General features: G+C 46.9%; 1 long non-coding RNA gene across 2 annotated transcripts; it reads right to left on the minus strand.

Annotated features, from left to right (window-relative positions):
* Positions 1–1,427: 1,427 nt before the first annotated feature.
* LOC136295892 (uncharacterized) lies at positions 1,428–4,704 on the minus strand. 2 transcript variants are annotated; one of them, XR_010722830.1, is made up of 4 exons: positions 4,635–4,704; positions 3,249–3,471; positions 3,022–3,087; positions 1,428–1,989 (listed from the first exon to the last, which is right to left on the minus strand). It is a non-coding gene; the product is annotated as an uncharacterized lncRNA (long non-coding RNA). The 2 variants fall into 2 exon arrangements; XR_010722829.1 differs by having other exon boundaries at positions 4,566–4,639.
* Positions 4,705–4,906: the final 202 nt, after the last annotated feature.

A 4,906-nucleotide genomic window follows, 5' to 3' on the forward strand; every position in this document is an offset into this window, starting at 1 on the left:
TCTGAGGCCACTTCCGGTTCCGCCGGCATCTTTTTTGCGGCACCGCTAAGGCCCCCGGCAGGTGTTTACACAGACGCCTGACTAAATCCACGAATTTAAAAGCAAGCGCGGCGCGGCTGAGCACACGGCCCGTGTCCCCACACCTGGAGACGCCGCGGAAAATTGCGTCCCGGCGGCGCCGTAGTCGGGGTTTTTGTGCAGGCGTCTGGCTAAACGCCCATAGGGTCCTTATTATTTCCCGCCCTTTTGGCCGCCCTTTTTGGAAGGTCGGGCGCCTCGCGTCTCGCCGCCATCTTGGTAGTGGAACCCACTAAAATGCCCCCTCGGCTCCTCCCACAAGCGCCTGACTGAATGGACTGCAGCCCGCGGCGCCGCTGCGCCCCCATCCCGTGTCCGCACACCCGCAAACGCCGCGGAAAATCGCGCCCGGACGGCTCCGGGGTCCGGGTGGCGCGCGCAGGCAGCCGGCTGCCACGCGCCCGGGCTCCTTGCCTTTATCCCTCCCTTTCGGCCCCGAGCTGCGGGCGGGCGGGCGGCAGCGCCGCCCCCGAGCTCACAGTGCGGGGCTGCCACGCGCGTCGGGGACGGGCGCGGGGGACAGCTGCACTACCGCTCTTTGCCCACAGGGTGGCAGCATTGCCACACAGATCAGGCGGGACGGGCGGGGGGGACAGCTGCAGTACCGCTGTATGCCCACAGGGTGGCAGCATTGCCTCACAGATCATGAGGGACGGGCACGGGGGACAGCTGCACTACCGCTGTTTGCCCACGCGGTGGCAGCATTGCCGCACAGATCAGGCGGGACGGGCGGGGGGGACAGCTGCACTACCGCTCTTTGCCCACAGGGTGGCAGCATTGCCGCACAGATCAGGCGGGACGGGCGGAGGGGGACAGCTGCACTACCGCTCTCTGCCCACAGGGTGGCAGCACTGCCGCGCGGCGGCGCGGAGCGGAGCCATAAACGAACGTGCCCAGGAATGCCCTTGCGAACAGCGTCCGGAATAAATGGCCCAAAAGACCCCCGAGCACACCTGCGAGAACCCTGCCAGCAACCAGACCGAAACAAAAAAGCCTTTCGTTCAGGCTCTATTTCAATATTTTTTATCTTTGTGATTCTGATATTTACATTCATCATTACAATTCATCTTTTATATTATGTACATTATACATCATGTATTATGTTTATTATACTATTATATTTATTATAGATATTAAATATAGAAAGTTATATATAAAATAATTTATTATTTATTATGTAATGTTATAAATAATAATACATTTCATTTAAATATGACTATGTACATTATAGATGTTTATATTATGTATATTAAATATATTTATAAAACGTGTAGTATGTAATAATATATTGTGTATTTTTTATTGATATTATTTTTCATATCCTATACTTTTTGTTATTTTTCTTTTTCATTATTTTTTTAATTCGTTTGTTTATATTTTAAACGATATTTTACACTAGATGAATTCATTAACCTAACACATCAGAAACACAATTAATTTGAATTAAATGAGCCTGGTTTTCTAAGGGGTAAAGTTTTAATCTTTATTTAGATAATATGGGCATATTTTCTCTATCTGTATGGGGTTTTTTTGGTGGGTTGCGGGGGATTTTATTTTGGGGGTTTTCTTTTTTTGTTCGCTTTGTTTTGGATTTCTTTGCTAATAAACAAGCAGGGTCGGAGAGTTCAAAATAAAACGTCTACTTTGTTTTTATTGCTCCCTCTGAAATACGCCTCGACAGCCTGGACAGCAGGCTGCTGCTGGTAACACTGTGCACGGGTAGGAGGAGACCTGGTCGGGGCTGGGAAGGAAAAAACGGCACCACGGTGGTCACAGCTTTCTCCCTTCAGGATGTTTATTGAGCAGAAAATACAGAGCTTTTGCCAACTGCGCTCTCTATGACATCCGGACGTCCAGCGGGCACCGAGGTCATTTCTCATCTTTCTTGCCAACAGCCAAACCCCCAGGCGCCTGGGGGAAGAAAGAGTATGGGGAAAAAAAAAAAGGAACAAAGAAAACATGAAAAAATAAACCAAAACTATAGAAAATAATAAATAAAATTAAAATACCAAAAGAAAAAAATTTCAAAGTAACAAAAAAGTGGAAAAAAAATTAAAAAAAAATAAAAATAAAAAACGAAAAGTAGTTTTAACAAGTAAATAAATAGCTAAAGAAAAAAAATAAAAATTAAAAAACTGAAGAAAAAGTCTTTGAAAAACCACAAAACGCAACATGAAAAACCACAACAAAAGAGCACAAAAATACAAAAATAACAAAAAATAAAATACAAAATTAAATAAACGCAGCTCTCACCTCCTGCCACTGCCTAAAAAAGCGCCATGGCTTTCCTCAATTATGCAGCAATAAGGGAAACAAACCCAGTGCCCCCCAGAACAGAAGGTTTTCTAGACAATTCCCACTTCTGCTTGGAAACAAATTCTATTGTAGCGGGAAGCTCATTTTGGACAAACATCCAAATGTGCCAAGGTAGGAAAGAACCAGCCCCTTGTGTCCAAGGAACAGCAGCTAGGCCTGGATTCAGGTTTTAATGGCATTTATGTAATTAAAAATGCAGTAAATTGAACTTTACAAAGAGACGAATCGTGGCAAATAAATACTTCAAAGTTTTCTTGGGAATTCACAGAATTTTGTGGAGATGGTGCTGGACAATTGCTGATTTACCAATATTAATTAGGTAAATTTCCTTGGAAATGTGCTCTACAAGGTACAAAAATTCCAATTAGGATGGAAAATTGGAATAAATAAATATTCCCTTACTAAAATCAGAGAGAAAATCAGAGTTATTCCTTCAATTAAAAGGAAGGAATAACATCTAAATCCAAGCCTGCCTGGAAAACAAGCTCAGGAATTTCTAACATTGAAAACTTTTGCAAGAGTCATGAAGTTGGTGAAAGTTCATGGAATGATGGTTTAAAATCTGCTTCCTCTGCTCTGATTTGAAGGGAAGTGGGAATTCAACAGGTCCAGTTACTCCCATCCAACCTTGGACTGGGATAAGGCCTTCCAGTGGCTTCACTTCCTACTGGCTCTCTCCTTTTTGCCCACAACCTGCAAGAGGAAAAGCAACAGGAATAAAGTCTCAAACAGGATGGCCTTGGTCCAGGCAGACTGAGGTGCAGCTCCCAGGGAGGGAGGCCAGGCTGTGCCTCGGGGAGCTCCGGGAATCTGGGATTGCCCGTGGGATTCAAGGGCTGGAAAAGCACACCCACCTGCCAGGTTCAGTGCTGGGACAGAGCAAGGCCGGGGCTCGGGGGCAGCAGTTAGAGCTGGGACTGCAGGAGAACACCCCAAACCCGGGTTAAACATCCGGCACGACACGCAGCACGCTCCGGGAGAAACTCGGGCGGGAGAAGCCCCGGGATGCTCCACGTTCCTTGCCCTTGGCAGCTGTGCCAGGGCCTCCCTCAGAATGCTGACCTCACCGTGCAGCTCCTACAAAACAGGAGAACTTATGGGAATCGCCCAGAATCCCTGGACTTCCAGTTATTAAGAACCACAGCTGCAGCGAAAGGTGTACAAACGCTACTGCAAACCAGCAGGGCTGAGGAGACGCAGGGATTTATTCCCGAGGGGACACAAGGATCCCTCAGCCAGCCAGGATTTCTCCCAGGCTCTTCCCACTGCTCTCTAAGGACACAAACAGCAGTTTTTCCCTCGAGTTCCCCTTTCCATCAATGCCAAGACTCGTGTTCTCCTCCAACCCCAGGTTCAGGAAGGAAAGTAGGAATATTATCACTGCACAGACTGTCCAGGAGGGTGTGACTGAGGCAGCAGCACCAGCTCCCACTCCACTGCTGCTCTGGGTTCCTGAGCAGCTCCTTTCCATCCTGCCCTTCCCAGCACCATTCCCTGGGTGCCATGTCCATAGACACCTTCTCCATGCCGCTTAAAACCCACAGACACCAACAGAAAGGAGATCAAAAATCAATTCACATGCTGCTAGTCAGAGAGAATGGGAGAGGCCTAAAAATCTGCATTTATTTTAGAACACTAGAGCAATTTCTTCATGACCCTGACTATCAGTGATGGGCAGATAAACACCTTCTTTAACTTACTACCTGCAAAAACATCAAGTTTCAAGTTTAGTAAAGATAAAATTTTGCTGCAAAAATAAAAGAGGTGGGATGTTGGTGTTAGTGCTTTAACCTTCGGACATTAGCGGCTATTTGTAAAACAAATTCATTATTGAAGCAGCTAACTTGAAAATAAGGGGTTTTTACAATAAAGTTGACCAAAAAAGAGTCTCAAAATTAAGATATAGGCTGCACAAATATTTAAGAAAAAAAAAGTTGTCTTTCGTGCATATAACCTGCCAGCCTCTCATGTTTTCAGTCCTTACCATTTATTTTTACCAAGGTGATGATTAAAACCTTGTCAAAAGCTCAAAAAAAAAAAATTCCAGGACAAGGCAGGTGTTTTCCCAAGTACCCTCAGTGTGGAGCTGTGTCAGCCACAAGTGTTTGCTCCCGCAGCCCAGCCCGGAGCAGGCTCCAGCTGCTGCCCAGGGGGGTTACCAAGGGACTCACCTGTTTGAAGCTGTAAATGCAGGTGGCCTGCACTGGAGTGCCAATAAATGTGAAATGTGTGACTCTCACCTTGAATAGCGATCGATCTTCTCAGGGGAGCCCCTCACCCAGGATGGGGGGCTCTGCCACGGATTTCATCTCTCTGCATCGGAAACAGAGTCAGCACAACAGTCAGAGTGCTGCAGGATACCTTGACAGCTCCAGACATCTTGTGGCAATCTAGGAATACCCTCTACAGTCTAACTACACCCCACATCACAAATTTCAAGCCCCCGGCACTATTACCCTCGTACCCCTACACCCAGACTGAGCAGCAAGGCAGAGCAGCTCCCGGCCAAACA

The sequence above is a fragment of the Chamaea fasciata genome, unplaced genomic scaffold (genome assembly GCF_029207755.1).
Source record: "Chamaea fasciata isolate MVZ Bird 193981 ecotype frontalis unplaced genomic scaffold, bChaFas1.0.hap1 SCAF_12, whole genome shotgun sequence".
NCBI lineage: Eukaryota > Metazoa > Chordata > Aves > Passeriformes > Sylviidae > Chamaea > Chamaea fasciata.